The sequence below is a fragment of the Eleutherodactylus coqui genome, chromosome 1 (assembly GCF_035609145.1).
Source record: "Eleutherodactylus coqui strain aEleCoq1 chromosome 1, aEleCoq1.hap1, whole genome shotgun sequence".
NCBI lineage: Eukaryota > Metazoa > Chordata > Amphibia > Anura > Eleutherodactylidae > Eleutherodactylus > Eleutherodactylus coqui.
In genome coordinates this window covers 293,699,284-293,717,451 of record NC_089837.1, presented here as the reverse complement: position 1 = coordinate 293,717,451, position 18,168 = coordinate 293,699,284, and positions in this window count along the sequence as shown.

The window sequence follows — 18,168 nt, the reverse complement described above, 5'->3', positions numbered from 1 at the left end:
CGGAAACGGGGGCGGGGGAAGACAGTATGCCGCTGGATAGTCAGGGCACCCTCCTGTCTATTTCTCAGCGCGTACAGGAGGAGGAGGAGGAGCATGAGGAGGATGAGGAGGAGGGGGAAGAGACAGCTTGGCCCGCTGCTGACGGTACACCGGCTGATTGCCTGTCATCCTTTCAGCGTGTATGGCCTGAGGAGGAGGAGGAGGAGGAGGAGGAGGATCCTGAAAGTGATCTTCCTAGTGAGGACAGCCATGTGTTGCGTACTGGTACCCTGGCACACATGGCTGACTTCATGTTAGGATGCCTTTCTCGTGACCCTCGCGTTGCACGCATTCTGGCCACGACGGATTACTGGGTGTACACACTGCTCGATCCACGGTATAAGGAGAACCTGCCCACTCTGATTCCCGAAGAGGAAAGGGGTTCGAGAGTGTTGCTATACCACAGGACCCTTGCGGACAAGCTGATGGTAAAATTCCCAGCCGACAGCGCTAGTGGCAGAAGGCGCAGTTCCGAGGGCCATGTTGCAGGGGATGTGCGTAGATCGAGCAGCATGTACATCCCAGGCAGTGCAACAGTCTTTAAGGGCCTGGCCAGCTTTATGGCTCCCCACCAAGACTGTGTCACCGCTCCCCAGTCACGGCTGAGTCGGCGGGAGCACTGCAAAAGGATGGTGAGGGAGTACGTAGCGGATCGCACGACCATCCTTGGTGACGCCTCTGCCCCCTACAACTACTGGGTGTCGAAGCTGGACACGTGGCCTGAACTAGCCCTGTATGCCCTTGAGGTGCTTGCTTGTCCTGCGGCTAGCGTCTTGTCGGAAAGGGTGTTTAGTGCGGCTGGGGGAATCATCACAGATAAGCGTAGCCGCTTGTCAACCGACAGTGCCGACAGGCTAACACTCATCAAGATGAACAAAGGCTGGATTTCCCCAGACTTCTGTTCTCCACCAGCGGACAGCAGCGATACCTAAGCAATACGTAGGCTGCACCCGCGGATGGAAGCTACGTTCTCTCTCACCATCCAAAACGGGGACATTTCTGCTTCATCAATCTGTGTCTAATATTCCTCCTCCTCCTCCTCCTGCTCCTCCTCCTGAAACCTCACGTAATCACGCTGAACGGGCAATTTTTCTTAGGGCCACAAGGCTCACTCAAATAATTTTTCAGAACAATTTTTATAAGTTTCAATTAGCTTAAAAGCGTTGGAACTTTAACTTGAACCAATTTTTCGTTACACTGGGCTGCCTCCAGGCCTAGTTACCACTTAAGCCACATTAACCAAAGCGATTCACCTGCCATCTTGGTTGGGCATGGCCAATTTTTACTGAGGTACATTAGTACTGTTGGTACACCAATTTTTTGGGGCCCTCACCTACAGTGTAATCATAGTAATTTCTATGTTCTTCGCCTGCACTCATGGTACAGAAAGGTGTGTGGGGTTGGCCTACACTTTAGCTACATAAATCTCACTTGTGCCTTGGCTATACTAAGGCTACTGAAATGGAACTAAGACTGCGCTCCCGCTATACTGCTGCTTCAGAATTGTTACTGGGGCCTGTCTTGAGTGCTACTATTGCTTACATGGAACGAAGACTGCGCTCCCGCTATACTGCTGCTTCAGAATTGTTACTGGGGCCTGTCTTGAGTGCTACTATTGCTTACATGGAACGAAGACTGCGCTCCCGCTATACTGCTGCTTCAGAATTGTTACTGGGGCCTGTCTTGAGTGCTACTATTGCTTACATGGAACGAAGACTGCGCTCCCGCTATACTGCTGCTTCAGAATTGTTACTGGGGCCTGTCTTGAGTGCTACTATTGCTTACATGGAACGGACACGTGGAGAGGACACGTAGTGCCTCAAAAACATCCCCCTCCTCCTCCAACAGGGAAAACATTGTTGGCAAATGCCTTTGCATTGGTTCGTCTGGTGGCAGTCCAAGAATTTCACCTTTACCGACACTACAAGAGAGCCCCCCCACCATCCCCCCGCCACGGCCCACTTAATCCTGGCCACATTCCGAAAACCAACAAAATACAACCGTGGTACTAGGTCCGCAGTCACCACCACATTACCACCAACGCGGTTACTGTTAAGGTGCATATAACCACGGACACGTGGAGAGGACACGTAGTGCCTCAAAAACATCCCCCTCCTCCTCCAACAGGGAAAACATTGTTGGCAAATGCCTTTGCATTGGTTCGTCTGGTGGCAGTCCAAGAATTTCACCTTTACCGACACTACAAGAGAGCCCCCCCACCATCCCCCCGCCACGGCCCACTTAATCCTGGCCACATTCCGAAAACCAACAAAATACAACCGTGGTACTAGGTCCGCAGTCACCACCACATTACCACCAACGCGGTTACTGTTAAGGTGCATATAACCACGGACACGTGGAGAGGACACGTAGTGCCTCAAAAACATCCCCCTCCTCCTCCAACAGGGAAAACATTGTTGGCAAATGCCTTTGCATTGGTTCGTCTGGTGGCAGTCCAAGAATTTCACCTTTACCGACACTACAAGAGAGCCCCCCCACCATCCCCCCGCCACGGCCCACTTAATCCTGGCCACATTCCGAAAACCAACAAAATACAACCGTGGTACTAGGTCCGCAGTCACCACCACATTACCACCAACGCGGTTACTGTTAAGGTGCATATAACCACGGACACGTGGAGAGGACACGTAGTGCCTCAAAAACATCCCCCTCCTCCTCCAACAGGGAAAACATTGTTGGCAAATGCCTTTGCATTGGTTCGTCTGGTGGCAGTCCAAGAATTTCACCTTTACCGACACTACAAGAGAGCCCCCCCACCATCCCCCCGCCACGGCCCACTTAATCCTGGCCACATTCCGAAAACCAACAAAATACAACCGTGGTACTAGGTCCGCAGTCACCACCACATTACCACCAACGCGGTTACTGTTAAGGTGCATATAACCACGGACACGTGGAGAGGACACGTAGTGCCTCAAAAACATCCCCCTCCTCCTCCAACAGGGAAAACATTGTTGGCAAATGCCTTTGCATTGGTTCGTCTGGTGGCAGTCCAAGAATTTCACCTTTACCGACACTACAAGAGAGCCCCCCCACCATCCCCCCGCCACGGCCCACTTAATCCTGGCCACATTCCGAAAACCAACAAAATACAACCGTGGTACTAGGTCCGCAGTCACCACCACATTACCACCAACGCGGTTACTGTTAAGGTGCATATAACCAGTCTGACTGGGGCATGCAGACACCTTGACAGAATGAATAGTGTGTGGCACATAGGTTCCCCATTGCTATGCCCACGTGTGCAGCTCCTGATGGCGGTGGCACAGGATTGTATTTCTCATTGCTTCTGTACAGCATTGTGGGCTATCGCCCCGCCCCTATTAAAGAGGGTCGCTACCTAGCCGTGCCAACCCTGTGCAGTGTGTGCCTGCGGTCCCTCGTCGTGGCAGACGCACTTCTAAATAGACATGAGGGTGGTGTGGCATGAGGGCAGCTGAAGGCTGCGCAGGGACAGTTTGGTGTGCGCTGTGGGGGGGAGGGGGTGCGGTTGGGCAGCATGTAACTCAGGAGAAGTGGCAGTGGAGTGTCATGCAGGCGGTGATTGTGCTTTGTTGGAGGTAGTGTGGTGCTTAGCAAAGGTATGCCATGCTAATGAGGGCTTTTCAGAAGTAAAAGTTGTTGGGGGGGGGGGGGGCCCACTCTTGCCGCTATTGTGGCTTAATAGTGGGACCTGTGAACTTGAGATGCAGCCCAACATGTAGCCCCTCGCCTGCCCTATCCGTCACTGTGTCATTCCCATCACTTTCCTGAATTGCCCAGATTTTCACACATGAAAACCTTAGCGAGCATCGGCGAAATACAAAAATGTTCTGGTCGCCCATTGACTTCAATGGGGTTCGTTGTTCGAAACGAACCCTCGAGCATCACGGGAAGTTCGTTCCGAATAACGAACACCCGAACATTTTGGTGTTCGCTCATCTCTACTCAGCACCCAAAAAAATTGAACAAGAAGTAAAAAGAAATCACACAAACAAATTGACAAAAAAATAAAATGGAAATTGCAACGGAAAGCAATTTTTGTTTTAAATGGTAAATTACGTTTTTTCTTAAAATAGAAAAACATTGAAAGAAACTAAATAGATTTGGTGTCATGAAATTTTATAAAATAGAAAAATCTCACTCCTCAATGGGTTAATCTATACTTCACAACTTTTTTAAAGTAGTTTTCATGTAATTTATTACTGGTGCGGATACAGCATGGTGCACAGAATTGTTTTTTTATAGAACAACACCACTTCTGCATACCACACTCCCATATTTACTAAAGAAATGACAACTGTGATTTTGTGGGTTTTCAGTAAGAAGCAGTTCTTTGAACACACTGTGCACTAGACCATGTCACTTGTAGTCTCAGCCAACAGACCCCAGACCAGTCTCCACATGTATACCAGCCTTAGATCAGTTGTCACATATATAACCTGTATATAGACCCCAAACAAACTCTCACCTGTATAAAGACCCCAAACTAGTCCCGCCCTATATACTCCCTATATATACAGACCCCAGGCCATTCTTCCTTGTAAAGTATTTACAGTAGGTAGCAAATATGAAGAAGTTATATGAAATTGATCTATAGAGCAATACTACCATCTACTGGTGACGATGTTTAATTCAGAGGAATTAAACTGAAAACTTGAAAACGGTTATTAAAATGTTTCACATGCTATGTATAATTCTGTTTGTATCTTTTAGTTTTTCCTAAAGACCACAAATGCTACTTACTTATCTTAAAAAGTGTAAAAGTGTATACTTTTGTTAAGGCGAAACAAACCAAAATCTTAATTGCTTACAGCACATCAAATCTCATTGTACGGCTAAGGGACCTTTCACACGGGACGGAATTAGTCACCGCGGACATTTCTGTGTCACAATGTTATCCCTATATGGGCTTGAATATCACACGTTAAAATTTGCATGCATTTACTTCAAAAGGGCAAGATCAAATTCTGCAGCGGAAAAACTTTCTGCTGCGGAATGAAGGACGTCTTGTGGGATTATTGTTGCAGATTTCTAACATACAGGAGATGTAATTTCGCAATTAAATACTGCATAAAAAATAAGTAATTCGCAGTCGCATGTATATCGCATGGCATTCAAGTGCCATATGATGTCTTTCAAGGTCCCATTGAAAGTATGGGTGAGGTGTTCCAAGGGAACGCCAAAAGATAGAAAAACATGCTTATAAGTCCATTAAAAAGAATAGAGTTCATATTCATGTGGATTTGTGCAGCTTACAAAGCACAAAACTTGTCTAAGATCCTCACTCATGTGAATAAGCTGTTAGGCTGGGTTCCCACAGGGTGATGAAAATCCCTCGGAAATCTCGTGGTTTGGCCACACCGAAAAGCCGCAAGATTTCTGTGGGAGAGCCGCAGCTTCAAAACCCACTGCATTTCGCCGCGGGTTTTGGAGCTGTTCGGCCACCAGCATTCTGTTGCAGCTTTCTCTTCCCATAGAGAGGAGTAAGGCTGCAACGGAAAAAAAAAGAATTGACATGCTGTGGGTATCAATTCCGCACCGCATCGCCTGTTCCGCCCAGCTTTGCCGCAACGGATTTGCAAAATCTCGTCCACATGGCTGGCTAAACCTGGCATTAGGAGCCACGGGCGTATTTGCTGACAGAAATTCCGCACAGAATTTCTGTGGCAAATCTGTGCGTGTGAACCCAAGCTCAGGATGCTATTACATGGGCGTCTTCTTTTTCCAGTCTAATTAGGCAGCATATTGTGTGTGCATTTAAGCACCCCACATTGACTTCTATGGAGACCTTTTAGTGTGCAAATGCATTCTGTGGGGGGTTTTTTTGCACTGCCGAAATGCGTACACTAAATATAGAAATGTGAATGAACCAACTGAAATCAACAGGTTCTGTTCTATGTGTATTGTGCATGTCAATATTGTGTGTACATATACACTCATCTGAAGAAGCCTAAGGGCTTATTTACATGAGCATATATATTGGCCAAAGTTTTCACAGCCGGCCTATATACGCTACCATCTGAGCAGATAGCATCCTACAAAGAGCTCCTGACAAACCAAATAAAATCGATAGAATTTACCGCACATTGGTCCCGAGGTCCCCTGATCCTGCAAGGCCACGCGATGTTGTATGCAGGATCCACTTTTATCAAGGAAAGGAGCTGATCATGCGCAGAGCCAGAGAATCAGGAAACCTGTCCTACCAGAGTGCCCCCATTCTCATTCTCCAGGATCTGTCTCGCCGCACACTCTAACTCAGAAACCACTTTTGGCGGCTCTGAGAGAGAGGGACATCCAATATCAGTGGGGGTACCCCTTTCAACTGCAGGCTCGTAAAGGAAACAAAAAGGCTACTTTTAGATCGCTTGGAGACTTGCCGGGCTTCCTAGAATGCTTCGAAATACCAATGATCACCCTCCTGGATTGGCCTAGCTGGGACGGTACACTGGCTCCGGCATTGGGCTCAGCATGGCAGAAGGTTGGCGGCGTGGGGCAAAGCGCTAAACAGAGCCTACTAACTCGCTCTCCCGCAATGTTTCCCTGTCTGACCAATTTGCTCAGGATGGTCGGGCTCTCACCTGTATCCCCATGCGGGTCATTCTCCGGCATGCACCCCGCATGGAAGACCAATGAGCTATGTCAATGTTGCCTTATTTTTGACAAGCATCTCCATTATGTAGCCGGAGCCTTTGGAGGAGCGACCTCGCCTTTGGTTCCCCCCACCCTACGATTGGCGTAGCAGCCAGTGTGCTGCTTTGAAATGTTATTTCTCGTACCCAGTGATGTTCTATTTGGAGGTGCCAAGCCTTGAGTTGTTTTCATGTTCCCTTTTATCCTCCCTTTCCTGCTCTCCTACCCCCCTGTTCATTTACGGGTTCGGGCTACGGGTTTTACCTCTCTAATCTCGTGTTTGCATACCAATGGCTAATGTGACTGTGTGTGCCTATAACGACAAGGGCTTTAATATTCCAAAGAAGCAGAGCCAAATACTATATCATCGTCATAAGAAAGGAGTTATGGTGGCCATGCTACAGGAGAAAATATATAGTGTTTCTGACCACTGTAAGCTCTAAAATGTGAGAATACTTAGATTCACACACACACACACACACACACACAGGCTAAGCATTAATAAACTATACTTCATTTGTTAACAAATGGATACACATTCAAGGTATTAAAATATTTAATTAAAAAGATATATAAGATCAAAGGATATAAACAGAATATACAAATAGTATATCAATAGGATATGGAAAAGCATTATAATTAGAGATGAGCGAGCACCAAAATGCTCGAGTGCTCGTTACTCGAGTCGAACTTCCCGCGATGCTCGAGGGTTCGTTTCGAGTAATGAACCCCATTAAAGTCAATGGGCGACTTGAGCATTTTTGTATATCGCCGATGCTCGCTAAGGTTTTCATTTGTGAAAATCTGGGAAATTCACAAAAGTGATGGGAACGACAGAGAAACGGATAGGGCAGGCGAGGGGCTACATGTTGGGCTGCATCTCAAGTTCCCAGGTCCCACTATTAAGCCACAATAGCGGCAAGAGTGCCCCCCCTCCCCCCCGCACTGTCAGCATAAAGATCGTTCTCCTCTGCCACAGCTGTAACAGCTGTGGCAGAGAAGAACGATGTTAGCCCATTGAATTCAATGGAGCCGGCAATACAGCCGGCTCCATTGAAAGCAATGGGCTGCCGGCGAGCGTGGGATGAATTTTCCGGATGGGCTTAAAAATATGAGCCCTTACCTGAAAATCATCCTAAAATGTGTAAAAAAAAAAAAAAATTATGTCAGCATAAAGATCGTTCTCCTCTGCATAGCTGTAATAGCTGTGGCAGAGAAGAATGATGTTAGCCCATTGAATTCAATGGAGCCGGCAATACAGCCGGCTCCATTGAAAGCAATGGGCTGCCGGCGAGCGCGGGATGAATTTTCGGGAAGGGCTTAAAAATATAAGCCCTTACCTGAAAATCATCCTAAAATGTGTAAAAATTCAAAAAATAAAAAGTATACTCACCTTTCCGCTGAAGCCGGAGTTCAGCCGCGTCTGGCTCGCAGTTCTCCTGAACTGCTCTCTGTAGTATTCAGCAGCCGGGGATTTAAAATCCCCGCCTGCTGAATGAGCTGCCTCTGATTGGTCACAGCCTCACCAATCAGAAGCAGCTCTCACTTACACCCATTCATGAATTGATGAATGGGTGAGTGAGTGCTGCCTCTGATTGACAGCTGAGAGCTGCCCCTGATTGGTCCCTGCGCTGAGCCAATCAGAGACAGCACTCACCCATTCATGAATTCATGAATGGGTGTAAGTGAGAGCTGCCTCTGATTGGTGAGTGGCAGAGGAGAACGATCTTTATGCTGACAGTGCGGGGGGGGGGGTCTCACTCCCGCGCTCGCCGTCAGCCCATTGCTTTCAATGGAGCCGGCTGTATTGCCGGCTCCATTGAATTCAATGGGCTAACATCGTTCTTCTCTGCCACAGCTGTTACAGCTATGGCAGAGGAGAGCGATCTTTATGCTGACATATATATATTTTTTTTTTTACACATTTTAGGATGATTTTCAGGTAAGGGCTTATATTTTTAAGCCCTTCCCGAAAATTCATCCTGAGATCGCCGGCAGCCCATTGCTTTCAATGGAGCCGGCTGTATTGCCGGCTCCATTGAATTCAATGGTCAGTGCTCGTTTAATCAAGACGAGTACCGCGCGGTGCTCGTCTCGAGTAACGAGCATCTCGAGCACCCTAATACTCGAACGAGCATCAAGCTCAGACGAGTATGCTCGCTCATCTCTAATTATAATATTATATTTGGTAAAGAGAAAAAGTTTGGTACTGTATTAGCCAGCAAAATGTGATTGCTCCCAGTAAGAGAAACCAAGCAATCTTGTTGATATGATTCCTTTTAATGGCTAACAAAAAAACATGTTGTTATAGCAAGCTTTCCAACCTACTTAGGGTTCTACCTTAGGCTTTAGGAATAGATACGTAGATATGAAAAGGCTCAGACATGGTATGATTAATTTGCACTTAAAACAATACCAGATCAGGATGATTAGAGGAGCAAATACTTAATTAATCCACTGATAAGGGATGTGAAAGCTTTATGGTCCCTAAATTGGTGTTAGGGGGTCATCAGGCCCATGTGGTATCTGTGCTTTAGATTTCTCATAACCGTCAGTCACGCATGAACCCTCTTGAAATATTTAGGCCTATGTTGAAAGTGTCAAAGATGGTTATAAACTTGTATGCCCAAATTCTTCCATGACGTAGAGATTTAAAGTTGCTTTTTAATTTAGTAACTTTCATATGAACATAGAATGGATGTTCATAAACGCTGGGACTGTGGTATTTCTTTTTTTTTTAACTACCCAATTGCTGGAATTTTTCCCCCATCAAATCCAGTGTCATTTGAATTCACTATGCAAAGCAGACATCTTCTCAATAAGTTCTTTCATAAAACATTACTGGTGCATGCATAAACTCCTGGCAACATGTGTGAGCACTCATATAACCATGATGTCATATACTATATAAAGAAGTTGATACCAATCTTTCATTAGCAGGATTCATCTTGGAGTAATTCCAAAGTCAGTTCACTTAAGATACTGTATGCCAAATTATTAGAAGCTTGCTTAGAGGTTAGAGAGGACAATTGTCATTGGCAAAAACAATACTTTCCTCTTAGATCATTGGTTGGTTAATTGCGATGGCTGAATGTTATAGAACCCAGATAATATCTGCCCTAACTTCACAATTTTCTCCTATGTGTACTTCTTGTTTGTTCATAAGGATGTGTTTCCAGAAGTGGGAACAAAATTGTATATTTCAGGTTACGAACAGTGCTTTACTACAAAATTTATGGAGAATGCAAAAAAGCCACTAATGTTAGAGGATAATATTTTTTAAATGGAAAAGTGTTATAATCATTAATTACTTCAGAAGGGATTATTCTGATTGCCACATTGGCTTCTCTGGATCAACATTGGTAGGTAATAGGCTGAACTGGATCAACATATGTCTTTTTTCGGCCTGACATACTATGTTACCATTAAAAACTAAGAGGTCTTGCAAATTTCATTGCCTCAACAGGACAAGCTGGTCTGGCATAGGTGGAAAACCACAGTGTCTAATATAGCTATGTTGTCCAGCCAATATGTGGCATGTGTATTTGTTGTGAAGCCTATGATTTTGGGAAGTGAGATACACACTGCGCAGTGGCTTCCCCAAGTTAATAGGAATGAAGGCCTTCTGTAGCACTCTGCCCAGTCATAGACATCAGAGGATCTGAATCTGATCTTTCTCCCTACTGTACCACATTCAGGAGGTAGAACAGAGCAATACTAATAGGGTCACTGAATATTCATCAAACAGATTACAGCTATATACCAACTGTTAACCTTTCTTGGATGGTTCTGTTTCACTGATCTGAGCACCAATGGTCTGGTCCTGGCTTCAGTGTGATTCTCACAATTCTAGAGCGGCCTCTTTCTAAGTGTCACGGTCTGCGTTTCACTTGTTATACCACATTTGACATTTCAGATGAGTAGAAGTCATATGGCAAGTGAATAAGAAATATCACCTGAAAGATAAAGCAGTCAACAGAATTTTCTGAATAAAACTGCAGACGGGACTAAATCATTGCCACTCAGCAGAAAAAAAGTGGACCACTAATGCCTAATGAAAGAGAAATGCTAGGATGAGCAGTTAAAGGGGTTGTCCCGCGAAAGCAAGTGGGGTTATACACTTCTGTATGGCCATATTAATGCACTTTGTAATGTACATCGTGCATTAAATATGAGCCATACAGAAGTTATTCACTTACCTGCTCCGTTGCTAGCGTCCCCGTTGCCATGGATCCGTCTAATTCTGATGTCTTCTGGCTTTTTTAGACGCGCTTGCGCAGTCCATGCTTCTGGCTGGTGAATGGGGCCGCTCGTGCCGGAGAGCTGGTCACCGCGTCGTCATCGTAGCTCCACCCCATCACGTGTGCCGATTCCAGCCAATCAGGAGGCTGGAATCGGCAATGGACCGCACAGAGCCCATGGTGCACCATGGGAGAAGACCCGCGGTGCACCATGGGAGAAAACCGCAGTGCATCCCTGGGAAAGGACCGGCGGCCATCTTAGGGAGAAGATTTTTATAACTCCATATTTCGTCGGATCGGTGAATAGCAAGCGGTTTAAAAACCGCTTTAAATTGCTATTTTATGCCAGGGGGGTGACAGGGGGAATGGGGTAAGGTAAAATTTTGATGTTTGCCGCGAGACAACCCCTTTAATGCCTCAATGTAAGTAGGCACCAGGCATATTATGAGTATCATATTTATTGTACAATGGTAAACTGTACAGATGTAGGCTTAGACCAAATAGCGAAATATAATTTTGCATTCCTACACGATAAGAATGTTAGATTGTATTTAGCTAGATGGGAAAACTCTTCCATACTTTGAAAAAAATATGCAACATTCAGTAGGTGAAAAAAGTCACACACAAGCAATCTAGGAGGAATGTCAGGAGCATTTACTTTACTGCTGCTGTTGTTTTTTGAGCAGAGAGGAGTCAGAGAAGTCCATGCCTGGTGGCCGGATAAGATTTTGTCTGGATAGTTAAAATCTCCCATGATCACAATGTTGTACTTTTTTGAGAGCTTGGCCACCTGATGTAGAAAGAGTTCATCCTAACCTTCTGCTTGTCCAGGCGGCCTATATGATATTTCCTACAAAAGTGTCCTTTCTGTTGTTCCCTCCTTGTATTTTTACCCAAACAGTTTCTACAGAACTATTATTCTTTGAAACTTGACTCTGTGTGTGCATTTATGTTTTCCTAACATACAGCGCAATATTCAGTATTCACCCTTTAACCCCTGTACAGGGATCTTGCCTTTGCAGCGGGGAAACCGAACAGGCCACAACCTTCTGGAATAGTCTCGGAGTAGTTGGCAGCTCAGTGGAATCCAACCCTGTGCCCTGCCGGCAACTGCTCGTACCTGTCATTTCTTCTTTTCTGTACTGCGAATGGTCCGCAGGGCTCGCCGTCAGACATGCGCAATACAGATGTTTTTAAAACACTTGCTTTTCCTGCATCATCGCCTAGCGATGACGCAGAATCCACGACCTTTCCGCAAAGTCAATTACGGAAGGGCCGCAGGTCAGACAGCCTCCATTGACTTCAATGAAAGCCGTCCACGCAGAAGCCACTTAAAAATAGCTTGCGTCGATTTTTCCTTCGCGAGCGGAAAGTTGCAATTGATTTCCTCTCATGTGCATGAAAAAGCATTTTTCGATAGAATGTTATGGGCGGTGTCTGCTGCAGAATCTGGAGATGGCCTGATATTGAATTTTCTTTAACTTATTAAAATTAAACGGGTTTTTCCCAGCTGGCACAGTGCTGCTCACTTAGATGGGCTTTTGTAGAGTGGACAATTGTAAAAAAAGAAAAACGTGCAATTTTTATTCAGTTCTTTTTTGAAAAGACACAAAATGCAAGTAAATATTTGGATTTGGGATGAAACAAATCAGAACCTAGTAAAATTAGTAAACAAATAATGCTGTTAATGGGAGGGATGAGCCGGATGCTCTGATAACAATTGTTTAACTTTTGGCTTCTAATTAGTGAGGTATAGTCTCACATCTCCATGTCCAGTGATTTGCAAGCAATTTCCTTTTTTTGTAAGAAGATTGGCGACCGCGCTAAAACCACTTTCCACGAGGTAGGAAGATGGAAAAGCTATCAAAAACCTTCTTGCGATAGTCCATAATGCAGGATAAGCAACAGGTATGCGCACGATGCGTTGCTGCTAGCATGAAAACCTGTAAAAACTTGCACATGAACATGGCACACCACAAAGCAAATAGGTACAGCTTGTGCAAACATTCTTGGGCTCTGGTGGATCACGTGAAAACAATGCGCAGTATAAACCTTTATAGGTAAATTAGCTACTGCGCAGGTCTGTTTTGTCTATCACCAGAGCCCAAGAGGTTTACGTGAACAATACATAAACAATTTAATGAGATATCAAAGAGGTAAATAATTTCAATGTCTATTATACCAAAGGGCTAGAATGTACCCAATGATTCAGCATTCTTAGATTCCTGTCTAGCCCCTAAGCCCTATGCTCATGGGAGGAGCCAGAGTCCATATATAGACCCGCCCAGTTCTAGAGAGTTCAGTTAATTGTTAGTGTTTGTGCAATGGTGAAGGAGAAGTGTAACTAGAAGAATAAGAAAGCTAGAAAAATAAGTAAGTTAGAAGACCAAAAAAGCTGGATAAAGGACAGGCAGGCAGTCCCATTCCTAAGTCTGAGGAAAGAGGAGGAAAGCTGCCAGATATGACACATTTTACTGAGGGCGGTATCTTCAGTCACCATACTCTGGATTCAGATGCACAGAAAATGTACTGTATTTAACGTTGCCTTGTTTGCCTGGTGCTGCAATAAAAGCGAGTTTTACTCTTCCACCTTTTATACAGCTCCTTCTCACTAGGAAACATCTGCACTAGATAACATAGTACACCCTCTCCAGGAACAGGGATCACAACCCCCACCATCTATGAAATTTGTTTGTAGCATGACCAGATGGGAGTGCAACCACCAAGCTGCCCCTTGCTCTGGCCTACTACAATCTGGCATCATGAACTACAACAATCACCATTTCATCTTTCCTTTGTATCATAGCGTATGAGAGTCAGAGTACATAGCCAACGTGACAACAAGCTTAGCCCCAACTCCCACTCGCTACACATCCAGACTGCAGGAAAACAATGTAGCACAGGTGCAGACTGTTAAGGCAGCAGTATGCAGTCCTAAGCTCTCACTCACGACCTAAAGGTTGCAGGTTCAATCCCCACACAGTTCTGGTAGCCAGCTCAAGGTTGACTCAGCCTTCCAAGATCGGTAAAATGAGTACCCAGCTTACTCATTTTAATAAATAAATTACCTGAAAGCACTGCAGAATAAGTTGGCACTATACCTCTTGCAGTCTGATCTGGGGCCCCTTGTTCTAGGGCTACATCAGATATGTACAACCTATCTTGTGCCTATGTCATAAATGTTTTTTAAGGGATCCTGCACACTTGTGTTTTTCTTGCACGTTTTTTCCACGCGATATCGCTGCGTTTTTTTCACGCGATTGTCACTGGGACTTTCTAATGTTAAAAATGCATCACAAGTTGGTGCTTTGCAATTTTTAACATTAGAAAGTCCCATTGACAATCGCGTGAAAAAAATGCAGCAATATTGCATGAACAAAAAACGCGCAAGAAAAACGCAAGTGTGCAGGAGCCCTAAGACCTCAACTGTAACTTCACGTTAATTTCATGCACTGTTGAAAATTTGTCCCATCTTCGCTGACATAAATCTGACACCAAAAAGACTATTCTTACAAATGGGACACATTGTTTGCCATGCTTTATTTTTATTAAACGTCATAATCACTTTTGTAGATGTATGTGTTACCTAGAATCTGTAAGTGTCCTTTGAGAATCATCAATGGGGATCCTTTTCCTTTATTTTTTTGCATAGGGAAAGATTCCTAAGAATACATAGATAATTTGATTTGATTTTTGTTATGGTGTCCTTTTCCTTCCATGTACACTACAGTATGCTCCATTTACTATACAATATACCATGTCAGTGCTGTATAAATCAGTACTTATGATAACAAGAGTCTGTTAGCCACTTGTATGTAGATCCTGTAGAAGTGCACATCTCACTGCCGTAGGGTTATATAGCAATGTGTACTCAAGCAGCAGCAGTGTGGTGTCTGTAACAAATGTGTAATGTAGCATGGAACTGGTAAGAGTGAACAGGGAAAGGTCTGCATTTGCTGTGCGCAAGGGAGAATGATCAGCATAAGCATAGTCGCAAACAAACACTGAGCAATGTGTATGTTCCATAGTGAAATGTGGAATGGGCTTAAAACTCAAATGAACTCATTGAATTCAACAGCTATGAGCTTATATGAAAAATCAATAGTGCAAAAGAAGAGTAACCCTTGTAATCTGCTCACTGTATAAGTGAAACCATATGTATTTTAGATTACATGCAAAATAAAAGAAGAGTAACCCTTGTAATCTGCTCACTGTATAAGTAAAACCATATGTATTTTAGATTACATGCAAAATAATAAGTATTTTTTAAAAATACAATACACTAATTTATCTTAACTCAACCAAGACTTCTATCTGGAGCAAAAGTTTTTCATTCTGCAGACTATTTTACCTGTATCCGTTTTGCTAGTCCAACAGTTCCCTGTACCCTGCTTGTATGAGTGAAAGCTTAGGTCTGCATTCTGCTGTCTTAACATAACACTCTGCACCACACAAGGCCCATATTAAAGAACACACAATGTGCACCACAAAATCAACAAATACAATTACTCATGCATTTCAGCATCAATGAATATGGGCATAGTCTGAAAGGGGGAAACAGTTGTATTTGCCGATTCTATAGTGCAAATTATGTGCTTTTTAATATGAAGCAATAAAAGTGAAGTTTTATACATTTCTTCCAGTGCATTCAAGTTGCTGAATTGTTTTCGAAATAGACATTATAAAGCAGTACTGAGCAAATCTAGCACTGGGGTGAGATAAAACACTTACTAGAAACAGCAGAGAGGACATTATCAGTGCCATCTTAACGCATGGGCCTGATCGGCACTTGCCCAGGGGCCCAACAAGCATAGGGGCCCCATACTAATATATGTATGTTAACATTTCAATGCGCCTTGTATCATGTATGATAATGTAGCGTGGTGAGATATGACCTTGGCTCCAATCTGTCTATGCCATGTGTGAAGACTTTTATTTTGTCAATTTCTGTTTCACTTTTAAATTACCCATAATTCCTTTTTGTAAATTACCCATAATTTCAATAATAAAAAGAGAGATTTCCTGCCGAATGGATGTGTGGATCATCTTGTGAAGCGTAGTACATTATCTCGTTACTTTCTAGTGTAAAGCAGCCTGGCATTATGAACAAAGAGACGTATACAGTGCAGGAGGAAAATGGACCCTTCAGGTTCTTCGGTCTAGCTCATCCTCCCGAGTTTATTCGACGTCGTCCCATGCCTGCTGCATCCAGATATTTTATATATATATATATATATATATATATATATATATATATATATATATATATATATATTTCCAGTTGAATAACCCTTTAGTTGCTGCTGCACAGCATGCTTTAAATGTTTCAACACCAGTTTTGTTGGTGTTGTCAATAAAATAAATATATGTTTAATTATATCAACAATTATGTCAGCAAGATAAAAAACTTACTAGAAGCAGCAGCATGTAGCAATATACTGAACAGTGCAGTAGAAATTGGGATGAGGAAGAGTAATCTACAAGTGAAGAAAGACTCATTTTTCTGCAATAAATTTTAGTTGCTCTTTAACACCTCAATGGCCTACAGCATAATTATACATCATCAGGGAATTATGGAGCAGGAGCTGGAGCAGAAATTGGATGTCAGCATCCACTGCAATTGAATCTAGCTCTGACTGCAAACATGACATCTAAGCTGTTAGCTGGAAGGGCCCAGTCTCCCTATTGCTCCCCCTTGAAATGCGATTATGAATTGCCATAGAATCCCTAGGCCTAGTGGGAGTTCCCAGGCCTGAAGTCTTTCAAACCATGCCAGTGGCAGGACTTAATAAACTGATACATGAAAGTACAATATATTGCAATATAGAAGTACTGGCTTGGAAACATTTATATGTTTCTATACGTAACCCCATTCCAATTTTTTTTTTAATTACTAGTAAGAGTCCAAGGATTAACACTGAAAGAGGTACAAAATTATAACTATCACTTTATATTTAAAATTCCCCCAATGCTTTGGTTAAGTTGGTATCACAAATAATGTTTTATGTAAAAACACCCCTGCAGCTTTTTATGCAGTTTTTTTTTTAACCAAAGCCAAAGTGAATCCAGCCAGGAGGAGAAGTAGAAGTCTTTTTTTATTTATGTTTCCCATCGCTTTTCAATCCACTTCTGACTTTGACTCAAAAAAATGCATAAAAACTGCCACAAAATTGGTGGCATTTTTCCAAAAAATGCTGTGTGAGAAGCCACAATCAAAATGCCCTTTGCTGCCAGAGCTCAGCTAGAAGAAAAACTCTAGCGATGTCAGGAAATCAAAGATGTGGAAAACTGAAGACCTTTAGTGGAGAAGCTAGCACAGAAATCCCTTCCAAATGTTCTTTCACCACATGTTGCTGTCAATTAAATATTTTTTCTTCCACAAAAACAGTCTTATTTTTGCCAGAGTTAAATAGGTCATGTCAGGTAACTAACAGAGGGACGATGAGGAAGACAGCAAGGCACAAGAACTGGCAGGGTATTTTAATAGCAAGTATTAAGTAAATGCATTCTTTCATCACAAAGAAAAAAGCACAGAAGGACAACCTGCTGTATATATATTTTACTGTGGTCACATTCATGCAGTGCAGTGATGTTATAGTGCAATCAATAGGATTTCATGTAATGTCATTCACACAGTGCAGTTAAACGTCAACTTTTGAAACTGCATTCATGAAATGTACTAATATTAAATATTCTTCTACAAAAAAGACCAAAGAAGTGACCAGAAAAATTACTATATATGCCAGTAAGTTTTCGATAATTTAAGTAAAAATGTTCTTAAGCGCTGCGGAATATGTTGGCGCTATACAAATAAAGATTATTGTTATGTCTGATCCATACTGTAATGATCTGGTTCCTGTGATACTCAAAGAAAGAACCAACCAATCGGCACATTTCATTTATGGGACCCCTCATTCCCCACAAGGTTTGAATACCTTCTTGTTCAATTGCTTTATCAGGTTAAATGATTTTTTTAAAGAGATCAATAAAGGCTATTATTATTTAAGATTTCCTCACAGTGACTAATAGTAAAGCCCTATTTACACAGGACGAATGTCGGGCAAACGGCTTACAGGGGGAGGCTGGAGGAGATTTCTCTCCTCACACTTCCCCATCCCTCTTCATTCACGTAACACAGTGGCCGTTCAGTACTGAACGGCTGCTGTTTATACCGAACGATCATCGTTCAGCACATCTTTCATCATTTAGGCTGCATAAAATACTGATCATTCAGTGTAAACAGCAGTCGTTCAGT